At 40.1% G+C, this 12,714-nt stretch overlaps 1 long non-coding RNA gene across 1 annotated transcript; it reads left to right on the forward strand.

The window, feature by feature from the left end:
* Positions 1–1,323: 1,323 nt before the first annotated feature.
* Positions 1,324–7,105, forward strand: LOC121840192. The gene is made up of 5 exons (XR_006079448.1): positions 1,324–1,498; positions 5,207–5,273; positions 5,411–5,601; positions 6,241–6,366; positions 6,643–7,105. It is a non-coding gene; the product is annotated as an uncharacterized LOC121840192 (long non-coding RNA).
* Positions 7,106–12,714: the final 5,609 nt, after the last annotated feature.

Here is a 12,714-nt window from a genome sequence, read left to right on the forward strand (position 1 = left end):
CTACCACCGCATCGCCTACCACTGAATCAGAAGCAGAATACCGACATCTAGTGGTCAAAGGGCCTGTTATCTTGGTCCTATGCACACACAGGACCCAGGAATGGAAGGAGATGGACATTTACTACACATGGAAACACTGAACTGGGGTGGAGAGAATAAGAAAATAAATAAGTCCAGAATTAATTTAAATCCAGAACTTGTTTATGTTTGATTCAATTCATAATTTCAGGAACAACCCGTCAAACAAAATGTTAGTTTTAAACAAAATACCTGATTTATTGCTGAAAACAAAATGATCCATTACCATACAAGTATGAATTGTAATCAACACAAGACCTCTCACACATCACTGTACCTTCTATCAGTTGGCAGGATGGCCATCCTTAACTGTAAGTCCACAGACTCACTGGTACATGGTTGTCTATAAAGCCATCTAATGGCAGCTGCCAATAAATTGAAGCACTTTACTCACCCTACAGGGTAATTGACATTACCATCTAAGATCACAGAACTGTATTTTATATCATGTTCCCAACACAAGACCTTAGTCTGGTAAAAGCCTTTAGCTTTGCTGCCCCATCATCTTGGAACACTTCGCAAAAGGACATAAAACTAGATCATTTTATTCTGCTTGATTTTTTGAAATCCCAGATTGGATGGCTGTTGACCACAGATTGCACATGTTTTTAAACCTTTTAAATGATCTTATGCACTGTTTTAACTTGCATTCATTGTTATGTTTTATGTTGTGTTGTCTCATGTGTAACTTAATGTATGCTGCTTTCTTGGCTAGGGCTCACTTGAAAAATATATTTAAATCTCATTGTGACTTCTATGATTAAATAAAGGATAAATAAATACAATTAAAAACAATTCTTACACCAAGTACCTCACATCATGGCAGAATATTCGTGAGGTTTTACTTGTGCAACACGTCTGCTTTGTAGACGGTCTGGAACGCGGCCTACATTTAATTGTGGGAATAACATTAGGAGGGCTCCTTACGCATATTTCGACCTGTAGCAGCAGCTACCATCAACTGATCCTAAATACTGCTTTCCAAATCAGCAAAGAAACACAAGCAAACGCTAAATGTTTGAGGCACGATTGACCCCAGGTTTAATACTAAAGAAAGTTTTGAACGCTCTGAAAGACCTTATCACTGAAGCTTGCTGGGATGTGAGCTCCTCGGTTATCTCCCTCCAGAGTATGGACTCATCACATGTTTCCCTCGTGCACCTCAACTTGCGAAGCGATGGATTCGACTGGTATCGCTGTGATCGCACACTCGCTATGGGAGTCAACCTAACCAGGTGCGTGAACAAAGTGTGCATTCATTTTCATGAGTTGGCATTCATTGACAACTCTGTTGAGTTTACCTAAAATGAACACTTGCTGGCAGCATGTCCCAAGATTTTGAGGTGTGCAGGGAATGAGGACATCATCACCTTAAGTGCAAATGACACTGCAGAGACTCTTCTGATGTTTGAGACTGAAAGTAAGTAGGCCAGTAAGTAGGTCTCGGAGCATTTCATATTATTCTGTATGTAAATCCAAGACACTCCATTTATACTGGACAAAAAAATATATAAATGGAACAGGCAACAATTTCAAATTTTTTACTGAGTTACAGTTCATATAAGGAAATCAGTCAATTCAAATAAATTCATTAGGCCCTAATCTATGGATTTAACATGACTGGGAATACAGATATGCATCTGTTGGTCACAAATACAATTAAAAAAAGCTAGGGGCATGGCTCAAAAAAACAGTCTGTATCTGGTGTGACCACCATTTGCCTCATGCAGCGCAACACATCTCCTTCACATAGAGTTGATCAGGCTGTTTATTGTGGCCTGTGGAATGTTGTCCCACTCCACTTCAATGGCTGTGTGAAGTTGCTGGATACATCCTGTCATACACGTCGATCCAGAGCATCCCACACATGCTCAATGGGACATGTCAAGTGAGTATACAGGCCATGGAAGAACAGGGACATTTTCAGCTTCCAGGAATTGTGTACAGATCCTTACAACATGGGGCCATGCATTATAGTGCTGAACCATGAGGTGATGAATGGCACGACAATGGGCCTCAGGATCTCGTCACTCTATGTTAAGGGATTTTTATGAATAATGACTAAATATGTATACATTTCAGTCAGAACTATGACTAAACATAATACTACTATGTTACTGTATGGTGGTATGAATCTTATTATAATCATAATACTGAATGTAATGTGTGTAGTTTTTGGACTGTCTTTTCCTTGTTAGAAACTAATGGAGTTATCGTCAGACTGGCTAGAATGCTGTGTTCCTTACGGGACATCTTATCTCTACACAGGGAGAGCAGAGACATTGGGCTAGTTGTAAATTATTTAACAGGTGGTGGACGATGTGGGAAGGCTTGTGAACTATACTGCCATTGATTCGGAGTGGAGGAGAAACAGTTTAAAACCTATGACGTCATTTTTAGTTTATAACCTATTGTGAATTGTACCATGATCAGTACTCTCGAGAATAAACGCTAGTGATTGATTTTGAGACTGGTCTCTGTCTATTTTATGCAAATAAGTATCTTACAAATCCTTAGAAATGGGCAGAGTGTTTTAATTGAATTGGTTGATAAACATATAGGAATCAAATTCCTTTCACACTCTATCTCTATGAATTCAAATTGTCATCGATAAAATATGTTAGTTAGTTGTTAGTTGTCCGTAGCTTAAGCCTGCCCATACTGTAACCCCACCGCCACCATGGGGAACACTGTTAACAACAGTCAACAGCAAACCACTCACCCACACGACGCCATACAAGTGGTTGTGAGGCCGGTTGAACATGCTGTCAAAATCTCTAACACGACTTTGGAGGCGGCTTATGGTAGAGAAATTAACATTCAATTGTCTGGCAACAGCTCTGGTCAACATTCCTGCAGTCAGCATGCCAATTGCATGACATTTGTGGCATTGTGTTGTGTGACAAAACGGCACATTTTTAGAGTGGCCTTTTATTGTCCCCAGCACAAGGTGCACCTGTGTTATGATCATGCTTTTTAATAAGCTTCTTAATATGCCACACCTGTCAGGTGGATGGATTATTTTGGCAAAGGAGAAAGGCTCACTAACAGGGATGTAAACAAATTTGTGCACAACATTTGAGAGAAATATTATTTTGTGTACATATGGACAATTTCTGGGAAATGTTATTTCAGCTCATGAAACATGGGACCAGCACTTTACATCTTGTGTTTCTATTTTTGTTCAGTGTAGTATGATATGTCATGTTTCGTATGGTATATATTGTGGATGTCCATCACCCATTTCGTATGATATGTTACAAATTACAATTGGTATTACATGTTACAAATTTGCTAAACATACAGTATGTTATGAATTAGCAAAACATACAATGTTACAAATCTGCTAAACTTATGATATGTTACGAATTCTAGCTAGGTGGCTAATGTTAGCTAGGCTAGGGGTTAGGGTTAAGTTTAGGAGTAAGGTTAAATGGTTAGGGTTAGGGGAAGGGTTTGCTAAAGTGGTTATGGTTGGGGAACAGTTAGCTAAAAGGGTTATGGTTGGGGAAGGGTTAACTAAAAGGGTTAGGGGAAGGGTTAGCTAAAAGGGTTATGGTTAGGGAAGGGTTAGCTAAAAGGGTTATGGTTAGGGGACGGGTTAGCTAAAAGGGTTATGGTTAGGGGAAGGGTTAGCTAAAAGGGTTCATGTTAGGGGAAGGGTTAACTAAAAGGGGAAGGGTTAGCTAAAAGGGTTAGGGTTAGTTGAAGGGTTAGCTAAAAGGGTTAGGGGAAGGGTTAGCTAAAGGGTTAGGGGAAGGGTTAGCTAAAAGGGTTAGGGAAAAAGGGTTAGGGGAAGGGTTAGGGTTAGGGTTAAAGGGTTATGGTTAGGGAAGGGTTTGCTAAAAGGGTTATGGTTGGGGAAGGGTTAACTAAAAGGGTTATGGTTGGGGAAGGGTTAACTAAAAGGGTTAGGGTTAGGGGAAGGGTTAACTAAAAGGGTTATGGTTGGGGAAGGGTTAGCTAAAAGGGTTATGGTTGGGGAAGGGTTAGCTAAAAGGGTTAGGGGAAGGGTTTGCTAAAAGGGTTATGGTTGGGGAAGGGTTAACTAAAAGGGTTACGGTTGGGGAAGGGTTAACTAAAAGGGTTACGGTTGGGGAAGGGTTAACTAAAAGGGTTACGGTTGGGGAAGGGTTAACTAAAAGGGTTACGGTTGGGGAAGGGTTAACTAAAAGGGTTATGGTTGGGGAAGGGTTAGCTAAAAGGGTTAGGGTTAGGGGAAGGGTAAGTTATCAAACTTGGTCCAGGGCCCCCCGGGTGCAGATTTTGTTTTTTGCCCTAGCACTACACAGCAGATTCAAATAATCAAAGCTTGAGGATGACTTGGTTATTTGAATCAGCTGTGTATTGCTAGGGCAAAAGCCAAAACGTGCACCCGGGTGTGAGAGGGTGCCCAGGACCTGGGTTAGGGGAAGGGTTAGCTAACATTATAAGTAGCTAAAAAGAAGTAAGTAGTTGAAAAGTTGCTAATTAGTTCAAATACTAAAGTTGTCCGTGATGACATTCGGGTTGCTAGATGTTCGTGTTATATGCCTACCCACCCACCCCGACCAACCACTCTACTTTCATTTTTGCCTTAGCCCTTTGCTGCAGTCAATGACAAAAAGCATCGTCTTTGGCCTCTTGGGTGGAATGTTATTAATATTTTTCATAATACTTTTTTTTTTTTACAACAAAAATCTGGTTTCTACAGTATGTCAAACAGTTTTGATATACTTCAGTCTTCTGTGATGAATATAAAGTGTAATATTGGGATACAAACTCAAGATTGAATACATTTCAACTCTATATCTAACATGCTACATAAGCCCATAATCATGGGTGTGAGGTATTTACTTTTGTTTCAAAGTAGATTTGTTCAAGACTACCAAGAATCACTCTGTGTGACCCTGATTTAGCCCGCTGCAGTAAAAAGGATATTAAGTAACTGTCTTATGTAACCATACCAAACTTAACAAACTAATTTGTCCCAGATTTACATTTACTATCCTATGTCTAGTCTATGAGACCAGGCTGGCCACATACACACACTCTTTGTAAACACCTGCTGAGTGACCTGTTCCAAGTATGAAGGTCATATATTTTCTGGGGCATGTCCTAATGTATAACCTTGTCTCTGTGTTGTTAGATCAGGAGAAAGTCTCTGACTATGAGACTAAGTTGATGGACTTGGATGTGGACAGCTCCGTATTCCAGTAAGCAATCTTTATTCCTTATTCACAATCGGTTCAGTGCGAGTTAGATGTGATATTTTCAATGTCCATTGATGTACAGTGAAAGTGGAGGAGCTGGCAAAATGTTTAGCTCGCACCATATCCTGTTCTCTCTTTAGGAACAAGAGCACAATTGTGTGGTGAAAATGCCGTCTAGCGAATTCTCACGGATTTGTAGAGACCTGTCCCAAATCGGGGATGCTGTCCTGATCACTTGTGCGGAAGGCGGGGTCCAGTTCTCAGCCAGTGGGGAGTTAGGCACTGGCAACATCAAGCTGTCCCAGACCAACATTGTGGACAATGAGGATGAGTCAGTGAGAGAGGCCTGACTGCCTCCACACACATACTCACACGCCCTGACAGTCAAATCAACAGACACAGGACATCATTTGTAGTCAGGCAACTAACCACTAGGCCGACCACTTCAATAGCAATTTCTGTAGTTGTTTGGATTGTTGACTTGAGCCAAGTGCACTGCACACTTAATAATTAGATGGGTGCTTACATTTGTTTCAAGTGTGTATTATACACATGTGTGAACTGGAAATGTGTTTTTTGCATATCCCACTCCCCTTGAAAGCGGGATCAGGGCCAGGGATCATCCATTATTATCCATTGACCCTGAAGCAATTAAGGTTAAGTGCCTTGCTCAAGGTCACATCAACATATTTTTCACCTAGTTGACTTGGGAATTCGAACCAGCGACTTTTCGGTTACTGGCCTAAGACTCTTAATTGCGAGGCTACCTGCTGCCCCGACTTACATGACCTTTTAAATCAATGTCAAAAGGCTCAGCACAAGTACTATTTTAACAGAGAACTTTGCATAATAAAACCATTTTGCTCCACCCTCTGGGTTATTTGAGGCTGATTACGTTTAAATGGGTCAAGCTGAAGAAAGCGAAAGCCATAATTCCAAAGTGACCCATTTTTGATTCTGTCTCCTACAGGTGAACATTGAGATCAAAGAACCAGTATGGCTGATCTTTACCCTGAACTACCTGAACTTCTTCTCCAGAGCTACTCCTCTATCTCCAACACGGTTACCCTCTGCATGTCAGCTGGCGTCCCTCTAGGTACACTACATGCCCAGAGACTACAGAGGGAAGACTTCACAGAGAGTCACACCACTTACTTATTCATTTTTAATTGCAACCAAGGCCGTCCTTTACTCACGCTGCCCATTAGTAAGTAGCGGTACAGAACGGATGGAAGTGGTAATAGAATGGTAACAAGTTAGCTGTTCATAACTTCCATGATCACTGTTGGCCCTGAAAACTCAGGTCTGTGGAGTTTCTGTTCAGGGGTAACGTGTGTAAGACCATCTCAACCTGTTTGCTTTTTCCCTCCAGTGATGGAGTACATGATTGCAGACATCGGCCACATCAAGTACTACCTGGCACCTAAAAATTGACGAGGATGCATCCTAATCGTCAACCTGACCTAAAGCACGTCTGACAACACCTGGACTGAAACCTTTTAAGAAGACTGTCTGGTGCTAGTGGAAGGTTACCTTTAAAGACGTTTGGCGGTTCTGCACTTCCCAATATGTTACAGATGTCAGTTAAATCCTGTAGGAATGGTGTGTACTATATCATGGTTAATGACAATATAACTAGAACGAGGTTTTATGTGTTATGTAAGAAACATTGAAGTTGTCTGGTGGATACAGTATGTTTGCCACGGATTGTTTATCCTCATCATACTGCTCCTCTCAATAATGTATTCTAGGCTAACTGTTTATTCCTATTTTACACACATCCTTTGTAAATATGCTGTTTTGTTACACACAAATAAAGTTCTTAATTCATTATGGAACAGTGTTATATCCCTCATGTTGTTCATCAGAGTATTGAACTAGAGACACTGTGCTATTGCCACGTATGGCCACTTGATGGCAGTCAAGACCAAGTAAAAATTGTCTAATACATGTAAAATTGACTCCAGTCCAACTTTTCTCTGCTTTCTATCCTCTGAGGTTATCTGGTAAATTGAAGTGAGTACAGTCACACTCTTGGTATTAAGAGTAAATAAGCTGTAAGCTACGTTAATGTCTGATTAAAAACCACAACATAGCCTGCTGCTTAACTGCTCAGTGCTCAGCCCTCAAGTATTTAACAACTTAGGATGGAGTTCATTAAAGAGTGAAATGGCTTTTCAGTATTACTCTGTCTACTCTATGGGTCAAGTGTTTTAAAGAGGAACTCTAGCACAATTTATTCCTACCTGGTCCTTTACTTGCTGATGAAAACCTGAAATCAGTTGCTCAATATTAGTTGCTCATTTTTGTCTGTATACATTTTGTAAGCACATACAAATAGGCTATATTGTTTTGACATACTCATACAATGCTTTCAGAAAGTATTCACACAGCTTAACTTTTTCAACATTTTGTTGTGTTATCAAATTGGGATTCAAATGGATTTAACTGTCATTTGTTTGTCAATGATCTACACAAAATGCTCTGTAATGTAAAAGTGGAAGAAAAAAATATATATATTGATTACATAAGTATTCAGCCCCCTGAGTCAATACATGTCAGAATCTCCTTAGGCATTGATTACAGCTGTGAGTCTTTCTGGCCAGGTCCAAGAGCTTTGCACACCTAGATTGTACAGTATTTGCACATTATTATTATTGTTTAATTCTTCAAGCTTTGTCAAGTTGGTAGCTGATCATTGCTAGACAGCCATTTTCAAGTCTTGCCATAGATATTCAAACCGTAAGTCAAAACTGTAACTAGGCCACTCACAAACATTCCGTGTTGTCTTGGTAAGCAAAAGCAACTCCGGTGTATATTTGGCCTTGTGTTTTAGGTTATTGTCCTGATGAAAGGTGAATTTGTCTCCTAGTGTCTGTTTTAAAACGGACTGAACCTGCTTTTCCTGTAAGGGGTTCGTACTGGCGGCAGAGAAGTCAGACACAGGAGAGAAAAAACTGTGTTTCCAACGGCGCAGTTTAATAATGAAAACCCACCGGAAAACAGAACAATCAATGAATGGGTACATAACCCGACGCACACCAAACATAATGTGCACAAGCACATACAATAAACAATACCAGACAAGGACATGGGGGGAACAGAGGGTTAAATACACAACATATAATTGATGGAATTGAAACCAGGTTTGTGGGAAGACAAGACAAAACAAATGGAAAATGAAAAGTGGATCGGCGTTGGCTAGAAGACCGGTGACGTCGACCGCCGAACGTCGCCCGAACAAGGAGAGGGACCGACTTCGAAGGAAGTCGTGGCATTTCCTCTAGAATTTTGCCTGTTTTATCCCCCTCCCTAAATCCCTAGTCCTTGCCGATGACAAGCATACCCATAACATGATGCAGCCACCACCATGCTTGAAAATATGAGTGTTATTCAGGGATGTGTTGCATTTGCCCCAAACATAGCGTTTTGTATTAACATAACGTTAATTTCTTTGCCACATTTTTTTTGCAGTTTTACTTTACTGCCTTTGGAATATTTATAGACTTATAGACTGTGCAGACTTCCTTCTTTTCACTGTAATTTCTGCCAAATCTACACTGGAGTTGCTTATCAAGAAGACAGTGAATGTTCCTGAGTGGTCAAGGTACAGTTTTGATTTAAATCTACTTGAAAACCTATGGCAAGACCTGAAAATGGCTGTCTAGCAATGATCAATAACCAATTTGACAGAGTTTGAAGAATTTTCAAAAGAATAATTGGCAAATGTTGCACAATCCAGGTGTAGAAAGCTCTTAGAGACTTACCAATAAATACTCACAGCTGTAATCGTTGCCAAGTTGCTTCTACAAAGTATTGGCTCAATGGTGTGAATACTTATGTAAATGAGATATTTCTGTATTTAATTTTTAATAACATACTTTCACTTTGTCATTATGGGGTATTGTGTGTAGATGGGTTAGAAAAATCTATATGTTTAATTTTGAATTCAGGCTGTACCACAACAAAATGTGTAATAAGTCAAAGGTTATGAATACTTTCTGAAGGCACACTAACTGCAATGTTGTTGATTCATCATCGGTTTTCTATCACAGCCATTCAACTCTGTAACTGTTTTAAAGTCAACCTTGGCCTCATGGGGAAATCCCTGAGCAGTTTCCTTCCTTTCCGGCAATTGAGTTAGGAAGGACGCCTGTATTTTTGTAGTGACTGGGTGTATTGATACACCATCCAAAGTGTAATTTATAACTTCACCATGCTCATAGGGATATTCAATGTCTGCTTTAAAAATAAATAAAAATATCTGTCAACCAATAGGTGCCCTTCTTTGTGGACATGGAAACCTCCCTGATCTTTGTGGCTATAAATTCACTGCTCGACTGAGGGAACTGTGAGGTATAGACATGAGGTAGTCATTAAAAAATCATGTTAAACACTATTATTGCTCAAAGAGTGAGTCCATGCAACTTATTATGTGACTTGTTATGCACATTTTTACTCCTGAACGTATTTAGACTTGCCATAATAAAGGGGTTGAATACTTATTGACTCAAGACATTTCAGCTTTTTCTGTGTTCCCTTGAGGTTGTCAGATCCTTTTTTTTTGTCTAACATAGTATGTCCCAAATAATGCATGATGTGAACTTCTGACCTGATTTGTACATGGGTACACAACATGTGCCTCTGTTACGTACCTACTGTATATGGTACCTATATGGTGACGTTGACTTGTTTTCCCATTTGTCTCCCTTTTCCCAAGCACTCTGAATCCTAGCATTGGGAGTTTCAATACTGTATCACCCTAAATTAGTGAGGTATACATTTTCATTTTCTCAAAATCTCCAATACTTATATTTTGACATCTGCTATTATACTTCATCCATATTATCAATGCATAATAGATTTTTTGAATCTGCTGAACATCATATGATAGTCAGTATGTAAGCAAAAAAAAGGCGATACTGGATTGAATCTGCAGGTTGGCAGGAGGGGGACTGGTACGGATGGGATGACAGAGAGGAGGTGTGTGGCAAGTAAAGCAAGCAGAGAAAAGATGACAGAGAGTAGGAGTGAGATTGCAGAGAGGGAAAAAGAGAGATGACAGAGAAGGAGTGCAAGAAACAGGCTGAGGGATGAAAGTATAGAGAGAGGAGATGAAATAACGTGGCAAAGACCGAGGGGTTATTGTGTGTGTGAGTGCATGCACGTTTGCATGGTCCAACAGCATCCATTGTTGGAGAAGATATGATGAAAAAGTAAACACACACACTCGCATTCTCAATTAGACTCACCATTGGTGTGTAATCACCAGGGACGACACCAAGCGCTAGCTGGAGCGTACTAGTCACTAGGCTAAAAATAGCCATCGTGTCTGCAGGAATGAGATCGACCTGTAGGGAGATAAAGCACCCAGAGGCACACAGGGACAGACTCATGGAAATATGGAATCTTTTTTAGCTTGGTCCCTGTAACAGAAATTACAGTTGAATTGAATACATGTAGTGTAACGAAATACCAAAGAAATGAATCACATTAAAGAGTATAAGCCTTACTTGGTAGATCGTTGTGTGACACTAACTGATTGGCTCTTAAAACATAATTACTTATTACTCTATTATTATTTAATGAATTAAAGAGACATCCGCACCTGCTTATACCTTCCCTTTCTCTCAGAGAAGACGCGTTTTTGGATAGCTGAGATGGCTGAGAGAACATGTTTGCATTGGTCATTTTCATTTCTACCTACAGTATGTCGATTTCAATCCTTGGGATCATTGAGTTCGAGTCTTCCCTTTATGCTGCTATCTGCTTGCTCTCTACTTCTTTTTCTTCATTCAAAATGTTCTTCTCATCACTTTGTCCACCTCCCCCTTATGTCTGTTTAACTTTATTCTCTCTTTATGTTCTAAGCCTCCTAAACACTGCTTAGCAACAGTTCCCACAGCAACAAACTGAAAAACTTCACTGTCTGTCTGTCTGTCTGTCTGTCTGTCTGTCTGTCTGTCTGTCTGTCTGTCTGTCTGTCTGTCTGTCTGTCTGTCTGTCTGTCTGTCTGTCTGTCTGTCTGTCTGTCTGTCTGTCTGTCTGTCTGGCTGGCTGGCTGGGCTGGCTGGCTGGCTGGCTGGCTGGCTGGCTGGCTGGCTGGCTGGCTGGCTGGCTGGCTGGCTGGCTCTCTCTCTATATATATCTCTCTATCTATCTTCTTTCCCTGGCCTTTACCTTGCTCATTATAAAGTCACACAGTTCCACAGAAGTATAACAAGTTGACAGTTCTCGACAATAATAGCATCCCCAGGTGAAGAGAAGAAGGGGGGGGCGGGGAAACCGTCTGTTCCTGCTAGAGTCTATTGATCGGACTGTAATTTGAAAGTGATTTAATGGATTGATATATGATAGCACATACAGTAGACTCCGTTTTTACAAAGTAACAAGAACTGCTTCTTATAAAATTGCAAGTGACACCATTGGTTTGCGGTGATAAGATAATCAAAGCAGTGAATGGAATGACATTCAGATATTTGGCAAGCAATGTGATCAAATGGCTTTGCTTTCCAGTTCACATTCTGAATGAAACCCTACTTTCTGTAGGAAAGGAGCAGGAGAGGCTTTGAACACCTCATTAAGTCTGCCTATGCAGCAGGGAGATCAGTGCAGATAAAAATGCTCTGTCATTAATCGAATGATTTCGGAAGGTAACTAGAAACAAGGTCTTTGGGTGGAAATCTTAAGCACTCTTCAGGAGAGACCTCTGTGATTAGCATTGTCTGTTCTGTTATCTTGATTGAGTTCAATAGGAAATTAACCTCCTAATTGACTGTTGGGAGAAACGACATGAGAGGTCAAAGAGGACCAATCTCTAGTCAATCATCTGTCTATAGAAAAGAAAAGAGAAAGGACTCAGATAACTGTTTAAATAGGGAAAATACCACAGTGCAGGCTAATTTTAGAGGCAGGATTGTGTAAACATTGGTGACATGGCAATTCCCATAAAATATCTGGCAATACCATCAGCTTTGTATTAATTTTAAATGGGTACTTTATATGCTTTTATAACGTCTATTAATGTCCAGTAAATCAAATCAAATCAAATCAAATTTTATTTGTCACATACACATGGTTAGCAGATGTTAATGCGAGTGTAGCGAAATGCTTGTGCTTCTAGTTCCGACAATGCAGTAATAACCAACAAGTAATCTAACTAACAATTCCAAAACTACTGTCTTATACACAGTGTAAGGGGATAAAGAATATACAGTATATACATATACAGTATAATATACAATCACAGGTTCCTAAGGGATATTTGTACCTTGACCTTGCCACACATTCATCCTGTGTTCACTCTATCGTAACTGATAGAAAAACATCCTGAACTGCTAATAGCTAGCCTGAGTAGCCTCTGAATACAAGCCAAAACAGTGAGAAGTCATTCATCTCCTCATCCTCTCTTCTTCTGCTTGGCTTGTGCAATACTTCCAAGCCA

The sequence above is a fragment of the Oncorhynchus tshawytscha genome, linkage group LG20 (genome assembly GCF_018296145.1).
Source record: "Oncorhynchus tshawytscha isolate Ot180627B linkage group LG20, Otsh_v2.0, whole genome shotgun sequence".
Taxonomy (NCBI): Eukaryota; Metazoa; Chordata; class Actinopteri; order Salmoniformes; family Salmonidae; genus Oncorhynchus; species Oncorhynchus tshawytscha.